At 43.1% G+C, this 13,964-nt stretch overlaps 1 protein-coding gene across 1 annotated transcript in view; it reads left to right on the forward strand.

Moving 5' to 3' along the window:
• The window catches only part of LOC108537030 (ras-responsive element-binding protein 1), a 125,941-nt gene that overhangs the window by 33,634 nt on the left and 78,343 nt on the right, over positions 1-13,964 (forward strand). The window lies entirely within an intron of this gene.

Raw genomic sequence — 13,964 nt, forward strand, 5'->3', positions numbered from 1 at the left:
ACGTGGGCCAGCTTACCAAGCCAGGGCACTGACTTCTGCCCCAAGGCCGGGCAGGGAGGACCCCAGCACCAGGCACCCTAGGACACTAGAACGAGTTCAGTGACTTTACGTGGCACCACCTCTCTCCACTTGGAGACTTACCTCACTTTTGCTTCACCACCTTTGGTGGTTGCTTTTCTCCTAACTATGATTCTTCATTCTTCATGGGGGGATAACTTTTCTCTTCTGCACATGCGGGGACCCCACTCCAGGAGGTTCTGGTGGAGCATGAACCATTGACTGGGGCGTGGCCATTGGAAGCTTCCCAGGCGATGCAAATACAAAGCCCTAATAAAGCTTTCAAAACTGCGTTAGAAACAGGTCACTTTTATATTTGTGTTGGAAACTTGCTTGAGACAAATGAATACATTTGAGCCACTGGGATTTTTGGGGAAAATACAGCTAAAAGGGTTAGGAAATGATGCATAAGGAAATTCTCCCATCTGATGCTTGCTTGCCTGCTGCAAACCTGAGTGTTTTCTATTAAGTGAGGCATTGTGGTTCCTGTGCTAGCCCTGATAGACCTTCAGCACCGGCAGGTGTAAATGTGGCTCATTAATTTTTTAAGAAGTTGGAGCTCTGACAGTTTTCAGGGATGCTGAGTAGCTGGTACCAGATGTTTCTTTTGTTAAGGGTATGGAGAGGCAGTGTCACAGGTAATCAGGCTATGGTCGTTCACTCCCTTGGTCTGAGACTATGGGTTTTGTGGTGCTGAATATTTTCTTAAACCAAGAAGGGTGTGGGGAGGTGCACGTTCTGGTTTCTAGTTGGGCTTTCCCCTGACACTGGCTCATGCAGTAAGTATTATCTTATGTAGAGGTGTTGACTCAATTATCGTCAGGCCCAGCTCCTGTTAGAAGAGAGTAAATGGTGCTTGGGGCCTCTTTATCTAGACCGTTTTGCCACAGCTGAAGTGACAGCCTGTGCTTCTAACTGAATTCAGTCCTTTTTTTTTCACTCCCTTACTGTGGAACAACAGCAAAGTCGGCCGCTCATCATTCGGGTGCAGACTTTACAGCCTCTGAACAGCCTCTGCTTTTGCAGTTTATGAATGCACCATTTGTTGTTTTGAGCACAACTGTTAGATACAACTGGCCTCCGCAGCCCACTCTGCCGGCGACCAGTGTGCATCACTGCAGCCTTTTTTTCTTTCTTTTTTTTTTTTCTTTTTTTGCATAGGCCAAATTTTTGCTCTGAATACCACCATTTTGTCCACACTAGAATTTCTTTGACCCAACTTACATTTTTTCAAATGTAAGTTTCAGAAATAAGGTTTTAATTTGCTCAAACTATTGGTCTAGGGATCCTGAATAAGTACAAGTATTTTACTTCATTAAAGGGGGAATTGCTTTTGTGGCTTGATTTTGCACACTTTTAAAAAAATTCTCAAACATGTGACTTGCAGATTTTCCTTTAAATTGGGTTGAAGTTAGAAAGTTTTATTATTTTCTAAGTCATTATATGTTTTCTTTTTGAGCTTTACACACAAATAATGTCTTCAGTTTGGAATTTAAGATAGATCTTAAATGTTCTCATAACAAAAAGTAAGTGTGTGAGGTTATAGATATGTTAGCTTGATTTAACCATTTCGCAATATATACATATATCAAAACCTAACCTGTACACCATACATATACAATTTTAGTTTGTCAACTATGTTATAATGTAAAACTCAATTTTTAAAAAAGAATTTAAGGGAAACTGAAAACCAAACTTTACAATGTGGTATTGAAGAGTATTTATAAGTAACTGCTTAATTTCTTATTCTTCTGCTCTTGAAACAGGGTCTTATCCAAAGGTGATAGCATTAATGTTAGGATTTTCACTTCTGTTTTGTTTTTCTCACATAGACATTCTTTGACCGTGTGTAATTTATGTAGATGTTGTGTTCTCTGGTTGTATACATTGACATTATTCCTTTTTTTTTTTTTTTAACAAATTCTATTTATTTGTATTTTAGTTAATAAAGTATATTTTAATCTTTTTCTGCTGTGCTTTACATATTCAACGGTTGGTTCAAATTGTCAGTTCTAACTGCTTTTAGGCCTTGCTTCGGCCAAGGAGATAAATTTCTGTTGAGGCAGCGGTAAACATCTTATAGCAACCAACTCTGTGCCTTGGTACCCTGGAGCTTCCAAAAATGAAACAGTAACTTGTTGAAAATGAAGAAGCTTTCTATAGTTGAATTTTGAAGTAGATATGTTTATTTGTTGTCCTTCAGAGAGGTTATGAAGACCCTGGGTTATATCTGCATTTTTGATAAAATTGTGACACACGAACATAGTTAAGGGGGGAAAGTGTAATCTTGTGTGAGAGTCATGCTTTCTTTTTCATCTCACTGTGTAGAGGGGAAGATCTGTATTTTTATGATTAAAAAAGACACCCACTCTTTCCACTACCTGAAGAATCCTGAAGGTCCATGTGAAGACTAAGCAGCCATAAACAACACGTTAGAGGGAAAACGAGCTTGTGTGGTAGTGCTTCCAAGAGCAGTTTTCTCAGCTCTGGTCTGTTCTAATTTTCAGAGCAGGTTTACATGTGTGGTCCCATGTTTTGGTGGTTGGTTTTGATCTGCACCTTTCAATTGAGCAAAGTCTCCTTGGACTATTCTCCTTTTCTCATAGTTTCTTGCTGGTTTCTACCTGTGATTAATAATGTGTGTTGCTTAAAATGGCAACTGAAACATCACCAGGAATTTTCATCAGGTACAAACTGCTTTTCCTGTATCAAAACAACCAGTACAGCTTAGCTGATGCTTCTGTTGCTAAGCAGGTAAATTTCTGGTCTTCAGGCTGCCCTTATTAACCCTATAAATGCCTAATGTCAACCAAAAAAGAAGAAAAGAACTTGATGCCTCCTTCTTACCTGGTGCTTTTTTCAGCAGCCAGTAGCTGATAGTGGAGGTGTCACACTAGATGACCAAAATTATGGGTTTATTACAGTCAGTAATGAGCCCCGTCTTTTTCTTTGGGACTTTTCTCTGCCTGTAACTGCCCCTATGCCTGTGGGGAAAAGAAGAGGGAAGAAAGGGGTTGCTGTTTGCATCTATTTGCCAGAAAGGAGTTAACAGAACATACCGCAGAACAGGTTGGGCAAGACTGTTAAAGCCAGTGATGAAGCCTTTCTCTCTCTCTCTCCCTCCCTCCCTCCCTCCCTCTCTCCCTCTCTCCCTCTCTCCCTCTCCCTACGCCACCTCTCTGTATCCCTCTCCTTCCTGCTCTGCGCACCACCCTCACCACCGCCAACCCAAGGATAAACTTTAATACATCTTCGGACTATACTCACCCCAGCAATACACACACACACACTTCAGTATCTGGCTTTCCTTCTAGGCAGAACATTGATGTGAATAAAACACTTTGTGGAGCCTGTGTGAGAAGCAGGCAGCGGCTGTGGGCCTCAGCCTTGCCATCTGTTTCTAGAGCAGTCTATGGCCCGCTTGCCATGCCCTCTGTCATGTAACATAGGCCCCATTCAGCAACAGCATTCTTGAATGTGCATTTATGTCTCTGTGGGACTGTGGGATAGATGGCCTGAGAAGGGGAAGGCAGGAGACGGGAGGGGAGGAGGCGACGTGGGGATGGAGAAGGAAGTGTGTGCACACGCAGACAGCCAGGGAGGGCAGTAAGGTGGAGTCACTGCAACTCGGTGCCAGTAAGTCAGGAGACATTGCAGCTGGAAGTATCCACAGTTAGCTCTGACTTAGGGGACGTCTTGTGGCCATAAATGTGGAGGAACCGAGCTCTTTAAAAGCCATTTGGGGTCTGATATAAGTTCTGCTTCATGTTTGTGTCCATTCACTCCGTAAACATACCATATATAGTCATGCTTGAGCTCACTATAACACACATTGCGAGGGAGCCGCTCATAGTGCACACATCCTTTGGCTGTTAGAAGCAGACTCACGCAGGCTATTTCTGGTGTGTCGTGGCTTTCTTCTTTCTTTTTTTGGGGGGGGAAGTGGGGGAGGGAGAGGAAAAGGAGCTCTTTTTCCTTCCATCTTCACACTGTTTGGAAGATGTTTCTGATTCTAGTTTGTCTAGCAATCTGAACGCTAAGGAAGTGTATTGTCATGGCAGAAGAAACAATTCTCTGTGTGTATCTGTTTTAGAATGAAACCGTGTTTTTCTTAGTATCTTAACATCACATGGATTTTGTAGTTTATGGTCTCTAGTCTCCAGCTGTTTTTGGAGCACCTCTAACTTTGAGAGGGTGAACTCTAGCCTGTAACGTGGACTGTGGAGAAGGTGCCCTGGTGTGCTTTTCTGTGCCCTCTCTGGATTTTCTCTGAGCTGTCCCCCTCTGAAGTCTGCTTCACCTTCAGACTGCCAGGGCAAAACAGGCAGCTTCTGCAGAACTCATGGCAGCCGTTTTCCACTTGGCTGAGCTGGGTCTGTGAAGCAGAGAGGAATCAGTAATAGGAAAGAAATGCAGTTTTTCTTTTCCCCTTAGAATACCTACGATACTGCATTTCAGCTTGGAGTGCGCGGCATGAGGCATTTGTGGTTCAGATAAGAGGTCTTCCTTTTTCCTCCTCCTGTTTTATTTTCCTTCCTTCTCCCCCACTCCCCAAAGGCTTACTGCCTTCTTCTCAGGCCACGTGTGTAGATAACCTTTGAGGAAAAGATGATTTCTGTGCTGGGATATTTGGATATTATGTAAAGGGACAAGATGAGCCCTTTCTTTGCCTTGTTTTCTTTCACTGGCCTCATCGGAGTGAATTATATCTGACTGTGTGGCAGTTAATTGTACCATCCTTCCCGTGTCCTAAGCTGATAAGCCCCTCTCTGTCTGCCTCCATCAAGCTTCTTTGTTTGAGAAGTTCCTAATGCAGTAGAAGAACAAAGTGACAGTTTTCTTATTTACTGAAGTCTCTAAAGCACATTCATAATGCTCTTCATTGTATCTTTCTTATAACTTCATTCCTTCAACTGAGGTAATTGAATTATTCCGGAGTACCAGTGACTGATAAGTTAAAACTTAGAAACATCAGTGAGTTCAGGAAAAAAACCCAAACACAGTTTGTTTTTAAGCTATGTGTATTCATTCCAAACTATTAATGGCTTGGTGGATAGTAGTCACAGTAAGACACTGGACACTGCTGGAGTGGCAGTTATTACCATTGTGGATATAGCAATCGATTAGCTAGCTGACTCAAAAGTAATGTGTTGCTTATGTAGAGGTCACTTATTTGGCATTCTTTGATCCAGAATATTCAGCCGATGTGCATGTGAATGAGAGCCAGCAGGGTATATGTCCGGGGAGAGGCATGTAAAATAAAGTTTTCAAAACCACGAAGGTGTTAGGAAGTCCTGGTACTAACACTCCTACCTTGATTCCCATTGATCCTTTAGGCCTGCACTTTAGCACTATTTATTCTTACTGTAGATACAGCCCTGACCACCTTGTCTCACATTTTCCAGTCAACACTTCTGAGGCCAATGTGAGGGATGGAAAAAAGCCATCAGAAGGAGACACATTGACAGCAAGCAGAAAAGATGTCAGGGGATGAGACAAGAATTCAGATGGCATGGCGGATTCCCATTGGGGGAATTTCACAGACTGGATAGAGTAGCCCTCTGTGTTATTTCTTACAACTGCCTGTGTATCCACAATTATCTCAGTAAAATTTTCAATTGAGAAAAACAAGCATGGCCAACAGAGCCATGTGGTATGGTGGCAAAAGTAAAGTAGCAGGGGGTATGTCACTAGTTTCCAGAGGCAGCCTAGTATAAGTTGTTCATCGTGATGATCCTGAGTCACCCCCACAAAAGGTTGAATTAATCATACATTGATTCACCATGCTGTGTTAAGGAGACAGGGAAGTTTGAAAGATACTTTAGAATGATTTACACCCAGGAGTTTTCTATGGAAAATTAGTTTCTGAATACTTTCCTTCCCCCTCAGTGATGTGCAGCTGCTTCATGAGTTAACATGACGTGTTAGAACAAACCTTTCGGTATAGTCTGACATATACTGAAATATTATTTATTTTGCCCAGATTTGTAGAAAAAAGTTACTCATTAACAGATTCAGATGATGTCCAAATACCATATCAGGTTGTCTGTATTCCCTTTATTTCTTCAGACAGAGTCTTACTCTGTTGCCCAGGATGGAGTGCAATGGCATGATCTCGGCTCACCGCAACCCCTGCCTCCCAGGTTCGAGCAATTCTCCTGTCTCAGCCTCCCGAGTAACTGGGACTACAGGCGTGTGCTACCATACCCAGCTAATGTTTGTATTTTGTTTGTTTGTTTGTTTGTTTGAGACAGAGTTTTGCTCTGTTGCCCAGGCTGTAGTGCAGTGGCGCGATCTCGGCTCACTGCAAGCTCTGCCTCCTGGATTCATGCCATTCTCCTGCCTCAGCCTCCCAAGTAGCTGACACTACAGGCACCTGCCACCACGCCTGGCTAATTTTTTGTATTTTTAGTAGAGACAGTGTTTCACCGTGTTAGTCAAGATGGTCTCGATCTCCTGACCTCGTGATCCACCCGCCTCAGCCTCCCAAAGTGCTGGGATTACAGGCGTGAGCCACCGCGCCTGGCCAATTTTTGTATTTTTAGTAGAGTCAGGGTTTCACTATATTGGTCAGGCTGGTCTCAAACTCCTGACCTTAGGTGATCTGCCCACCTTGGCTTCCCAAAGTGCTGTAATTACAGTTGTGAGCCACTGCACCTGACCATTTGTCTGTATTCCTAATGTGAATTGTGCGTATTTATCATGAAAAGAATATATAAAATGTCATGGATTTTTTAAAAGCAAATGATACCGAAGATCCTTAGGTACCAGAGAAGTCATAGACATCCTGGAAAACATAGTTTCTGTAGAAAAGGAATCCTGAACTTAAAGGAAGTGTCAAGTTAAATTTAAACCATCAAATGGTGAATTGGAAGGAAGGAGTGTCCTCAACTAAGATGTACTGTAAAAACCGTAGAATTTTAGAGTTGGAATGGACTTGAGAGGTGACTTGTTCTGTTTTTATGAGTTTGTCTTCATTTTACTTAATGTTCTTCCACAATTCATGTCTGTGCCCAGAATTGAACAAGTCACCTGGAATAGTGTCCACATGGCTTTTTGGCCATGAGGAATAATCCTAACTTGAAAAATAAAAGGTGTTTCCTCAGCAGAAATTATTAGGTTTTGGTTTTTGTTTGTTTCTTGTTTTTTGTTGAGATGGAGTTTCACTCTTGTCACCCAGGCTGGAGTCCAGTGGTGCAATCTCGGCTCACTGCAACCTGGCGCCTCCCAGGTTCAAGTGATTCTCCTGCCTCAGCCTCCCGTGTAGCTGGGATTACAGGTGTGCACCACCAAACCTGTCTAATTTTTGTATTTTTAGTAGAGACAGGGTTTCACCATGTTGGCTAGGCTGGTCTCGAACTCCTGACCTCAGGTGATCCACCCCGCCTCGGCTTCCCAAGGTGCTGGGATTACAGGCATGGGCCACTGCGCCTGGCCTGTTTTTTTTTTTTTTTTTTTTTTTTTTTTTTTTTTTTTTTTTTTTTTTTTTTTTTTTTAAGGTTATTTGCTAATTTTATTCTTCTCAGTAGTTCCATTTTATAGGTAGAGAACACTTCAGCACTCCATGGTACTACACCAGACTCCTCCTTGGCCTTGTTACATATTAATGGACATTTTCATGGAAATCCCAGGGTTGAAGACTCCCCAGAGTTGCTAATACCTGCTAATGGTTCTCAAGTGATTTGATATTATATACATAAGTATGGAACATTGCTGGACCCAGGTTTTAATAATCAGACTCACAGATAGATACATTTGAAACACTGTCATATCAGCTTTTAATAGTACTGAATTTCTTTAAGTCTTCTGTGCACTTAGGTTTGCTGTAACGCATAGTTAACATAATAGGTTGGTATACATTTTTCTGTTGCTGATGCAAATAGGATTTTCGTGTGTTTTGGGTTTTTTCTCCATAAGATAAATTGTTCCCTTTGAAATTTTAATTAGCTTTGAAATTTGGTCTTGTGCGAATCCATGGCAACTATACCTCCTGATTGCTATGCTGAAGGTGGAAATATTCTCTTGTAGTATAGACATTGGTCACACTGTGAGGCAAGGGAAATGCAACTAATTTCTGTTTTTTTTTTTTTTTTTTTTTTTGAGACGGAGTCTTGCTCTGCCACCCAGGCTGGAGTGCAGTGGCCGGATCTCAGCTCACTGCAAGCTCCGCCTCCCGGGTTTACGCCATGCTCCTGCCTCAGCCTCCCAAGTAGCTGGGACTACAGGCGCCCGCCACCTCGCCCGGCTAGTTTTTTGTATTTTTTAGTAGAGACAGGGTTTCACCGTATTAGCCAGGATGGTCTCGATCTCCTGACCTCGTGATCTGCCCGTCTTGGCCTTCCAAAGTGCTGGGATTACAGGCTTGAGCCACCGCGCCCGGCCTAATTTCTGTTTCTTGAATTGCATACCAGAAATAGGAATTCGTTGTCTGACTGTGAGATGCTCAGGGCAGATGGAAAAGTAAGAAAAACCAGGACTTCCCAAGAAGCAGGTGGCAGGTCTGCGTGCTGACTATTTGGGGGTGGGGACAGCACAGAGTGGGTTTGCAGGAGAGATGTGGCCAAGGGCGGAAGAGCTTGTCTTTGGTGCCTTGTGAAAACCTGCAGAAGTGACCTGCAGCCTGTTGCGATGGTGACTCCGTTTGAGATGATGTGCTTGTAACGTCCGCCGGGTAGGCAGAGCCTCAAGGACAAATGTTGAGAGGTTGGGGTGGTGGGGCCAGGAGGTGCAGGGAAGGAAGCATCCAGGTGTGGATTTGAATAGCTGCTGGCCGCCCGGAGATCAGCCTCCATGAATCAGTCATAGGCACAGAGAACTCATCTGTGCGGCTGGAGGCTGAACATGGAGAGGGAAGGAAGGGAGCTGCTTTCAGTTAATACTCTGATGCTTCCAGAGCACTTTAAAGATATTGCAGAAATTTGTTGGGTGGTTCATTGTTTGTTTTAAAAGCTTTGCCCCCTTTACATAATCCTATCTTTTATTTAATATAAATGCAATCCGTCTGCTTTAAACACTGACTAAAATTACTTTTACTAGACATTGTATTATTTATAAGGGGGGAGCTGAGACCCAAAGAGAAGAATTTGATCAATTGATTTAAGGTTGTTGGAGGATTGAAATGTTACTTGATTGCCAGTCTTATCCAGGATTTCAAGATTTCAAGGAAAAGTGGACAATGCCTGCTTGTATCTGAGGGATTTCAGCAGTCATATGATCTGCAAACCAGCCCCCAGGAGCAGCAGCCCTGGCAACTCTGTGCTGTGGAGTCCACACAGAGGAGGGACTTCAAAGTGGTTGGGGTGTGCTGGCTTGGGAGTCATTTAGCTGAGAACTGGTTTTGGTCATGGCCTTAACATCTGCATAGATGTTGCACACTGCAGGCACATGACACTTGAATGGGCTGAGATTTAGGTGCAAGTTGGTAGAGCTTAAAGGGGAGGTAACATTAGTGAGGCCAATGGGCAGCAGCCCCACTGGGGAGCACACGCTGCAGTTCCCTGCAGGGCCGGGGAGAAGGTGGCCTTGCAGGTTGAGGCTGGGGGCAGAGATCATCTTGTTAAGTTCTCACAAATCAATTACTGACACGGGGACAATGTGTAAAAATCTGAAACCACAAATCTCTTTGGACATTTTGGCTCTATAAAGCATACCGTTTATAAGCTCCCAGGAATTTACTTATAGTTTGAGTGTCTTTTGTGATGAGCAGGACTATGGGAGAAATAAACCAAGCAAGTGAAATCACAGAAGCTACGTGAAATCACTTTTAGATGGCTTTGGTTTTCAAAATGTTGGATATTCTTATTATATTTCCCTTGTAGGTACATACACAAGGACACTGATTTGAGGATGCATTATGAGTGTTAGAACATCACTTTGCTAAATAATAGGGAGTTCTGGGACTTTATGGGACAGTGATAGTAATATGTGATGCTGAGCTTTTTAGCTATGTGTATAAGTCCACTTGGTGTCTAATTGCACATTATTCCTCTTGTTTCCAGTAGCCTCAGGGAATCTCCCCCAGCGTTAGTTCCTTATGAAAAGTAAAGAAATAATCCTGTTTCAGGGTGTACATGACGACTTTCTTGGTCTCCCTAATTTCTTGTAAGTGCGATACTATGTGATTTTAAAAAATAGACTTGCACTAATGTTAGATCTTCAGGTTTTCATTATTGTTGATTGACGTTTTTTCATGTCTCCTGAAACACAAAAAAGGAGAAAATAATCCCCTCACCAAAAAACCCAACAGTTGCTGAATAGCTATGAAAAATATGAAAGAAATTCAACTTTTAGCATTGGGGCCTTTTTATTATTCTCAACTTTGATTTTACAGCTGAGCTATAAATGTGACCAAATGCATCACATGAGTGTTTACCTTTTTTTTCCTTTCCTTTTTGGCCACATGGAAGTACCTAAAGAGATGGAATGTGACACACCCAGAGAATGGGGCACTCGAGGGGCCTATGAACTTGAGAAGGCCAGGAGCAGCAGGGTCCCTTCATCTCAGTGCTTAGCTTTGCCAGTGCTAAGTGGGAAGCAGAAGTCACTGAGCTCCTTAGCAAGTGAGTTTTTAAAACGTGTGTCTACACAGAGGAGTTGTTCCACTGCTCTCTGTAAAAAGTGCTGGGGAGAATTCTAGCAGGAAATTCCACCACCTTTGAGATTGGTTGTCAATCCCACTAAAAGATAGCCCTCCAAAGAAGTGCTGCTTTGCTCTGTAGACCTGAAAGGTCCTATGCGATTCTCTTACATACTTCTTAGTTCCGTCTCCCTAATTATTTTAATTTTGTGTATTTCATGAATTTTGTAGTCTTAAGTTGTTAATTGAGGTGTTCTGGATTGTAATGTGTTTTGGGGTGGTGTGTGTGTGTGTGAGAGAGAGAGAGAGAGTGTGAGTGAAGGAGATATTAATCTTTGTAAGAGGAAAATCTTTTTTAACATTTAATTCCACTGTCTGGTAAGTTGTATACTGTTGACAGCTCATTACCTACACATTAAATTGCAAAATGTTCCTAGGTTAGTAGAACAATTTTTTTTTTTTTTTAATGTAGTTTTGTGGCTAAATTCTGATGCTCTTAAAGAGATCGCTTTCTCCTGTTTTGGCAAAACAGGTTATCAGTCCACACATGATTACATAAATAAAATTGAAACCCTTTGCTCTTGCTCCTCCCTGCTGAATTAAAGCCAAAGGATTCCAGTAGTGGTATACACATACACACACATACACACACACACAAATCCTCCAATGTATTTACTTTTCACATTTTTAATACATTTTAGCAGACCGAGCTTTCTAAATTATTAGCAACTAGTACATAATCATGTTGCAGTAAATAATTTTTTTAGTTAGTGAGAAACAGACCCAAAATAGGAGGTTAAAAACAATTCATCTGTTTTGGTGAATAGAAGTGAATGAGAGTAGGGTAGAAATTCTGGCTGATTTTATAAAATATCTCAGATCTGTTTGATAGGTTGGGCTTAAGACGGATGATACGCGCATCCTCTTTATAGTGAAGGCAGGTTAGGTGAAGCTATGTTGAAGTATCAAACAAACCCTGAAATCCCAGTGGCTCAACCCACAAAATGCTGTTGCTTGTTTGTGTAGAATCCTCTGCAGAGCTGGCAGCTCTCTAGTATAGCTCCCTTACAAGTGGTAACCCAGGGATCCAGGCTGCTCTTGTCTTACAGCTACTCTCATTACACATGCTTCCAGGTTGCCACCACAAGGAAGGAGCTAGTGGGTTACATACCAGCTTTGAAAGGCTGCAGCCTGGAAGTGATGGTTGGCACTTGTGCTCACAGCTCATTGGCCAGGGCTAGTCATATGACCTGCCTGACCCCAAAGGTACAGGGTTGCCAGGAAATACGGAAGAATACGTGGATATTCTTTGAGCAGCAAGCATCTTTGCATTATTCTCCTTTTCCATTTCATCTCCATAAGGTTCTCTATGCACATAAACTAGATGAAGCTTAGGCCTGAAGCCTAGAACATAATGACACTTTGGTTCTCAAAGTGTGGTCCCCAGACAAGCAGCATTAGCATCACCTGGGAACTTGTTAGAAACACAAATTTGTAGGCCCCACTTCAGCCCTGCTGAATCAAAAATGTGGAGGTGGGGCCCAGAAATCTGTTATAGTAAGCTCTCCAGGTGCATACTAAAGTTTGAAAATGACTGCCCAGTGGGAGTGTTGAACTCATGACTGGGGATGTGAAGGACTAATAGACACTTGCTAATGTGAACGTACAGTATGTGTGCTCAGGTGTGAGCATGTATATGATAATAAAAAGCACTGAGGGATGGTGGTATGTGTCCCAGATAGGTTTTAGCACTTTATAGATTTGACTAAGCTATTTCTCACAACAGTCATATGAATTCAGTATTATTATTGTCTCCACCTCACAGACGAGGAAATTGCAGAACTGAGAGGTTCCCTAACTGTCTAAGGGTCAGGCCACTTACCGCTGCTGGCAAGTGGTAGAGGCAGGTTTTGCGATGTGGCTCCAGAGCTTACTCCTTAACTACTGTGCAGTTCCACTTGTTCATCTTTGGATGGTAACGCACCAGGCCTTAAGGTAGTCTTTTCATTTTTTCTTGCATGAAGACAGTCTGTCAGAGTTTGCAGGAAGTGTGGTGTGCTGGTGACAGTTCACATTCCAAGTTAAGCCCCCTTACCACGAGCTTCATTCGTTGGTGGTTTACGTGTGTGGGGGGCTGGTGACAGTGTTGGCCAATACTAGAGGGGCCTGGCTAGGCAGCAGCTGCCCAGTCATTTAAAACTGAACAATAAATAGAACGGGGTTGTTAAGGGCGGAACGAAGGGGCCTAGTGGGAAGTGGTTTCTCAGAGGGAGATAGTTCAGTCGCACTAGAAGAATATTTTCTTCAGTTAACCTATGTGTAATGTTCAGGCTTATGAGAAGAAAGGCCTTGTTCTCATCACCCTCCCTTTTGATTCTTCTTTGGTCTTTTTCCATCATCCATCTGCCTGCCCTGAGATGCTCATCTGAGCTGAGGCTGATTCCATCAGGTGGTCTGAAGAAGGTTTCTTTTTTTTTTTTTTTTTTGAGACGAGTCTTGCTCTGCCGCCCAGGCTGGAGTGCTGTGGCCAGCTCTCAGCTCACTGCAAGCTCCGCCTCCCGGGTTCACGCCATTCTCCTGTCTCAGCCTCCCGAGTAGCTGGGACTACAGGCGCCCGCCTCGTCGCCCGGCTAGTTTTTTTGTATTTTTTAGTAGAGACGGGGTTTCAGCGTATTAGCCAGGATGGTCTCGATCTCCTGACCTCGTGATCCGCCCGTCTCGGCCTCCCAAAGTGCTGGGATTACAGGCTTGAGCCACCGCACCCGGCAGAAGGTTTCTGTGAAGTCTTTATGAGCTGGACTTCAGTTTTGTTTTGTTTTATTTTGTTTGTTTGAAACAGAGCCTTGCTCTGTTGCCCAAGCTGGAGTGCAGTGGCGTGATCTCGGCTCACTGCAACCTCCGCCTCCCAGGTTTAAGCGATTCTCCTGCCTTACTCAGCCTCCTGAGTGTCTGGGATTACAGGCATGTGCCACCACAGCCAGCTAATTTTCGTATTTTTGGTAGAGACAGCGTTTTACCCTGTTGGCCTGGCTAGTCTCGAACTCCTGACCTCAGGTGATGCGCCTGCCTCGGCCTCCCAAAGTGCTGGGATTACAGGCGTGAGCCACAGCACCCAGCCAAGACTTAAGGTTTTTATAGAGAAAATGTGTTTTCCCTTCCAAGAAACCTGATAAAATAGTTTCCTCCGCTTGCACTTGGGAAATCCAGATAGAGTTAGATGTGATTTAATCTTTTGAATTTTGAACTCATTGAAAAGGATTTTCCAAGTGACATTAAGAACTGCTTGTTTCCTTGCATCCTTTTAAAATTTTTAATTATTAACTGCATTTTC

This window comes from Rhinopithecus bieti, unplaced genomic scaffold, assembly GCF_001698545.2.
Source record: "Rhinopithecus bieti isolate Rb0 unplaced genomic scaffold, ASM169854v2 scaffold_14232, whole genome shotgun sequence".
NCBI lineage: Eukaryota > Metazoa > Chordata > Mammalia > Primates > Cercopithecidae > Rhinopithecus > Rhinopithecus bieti.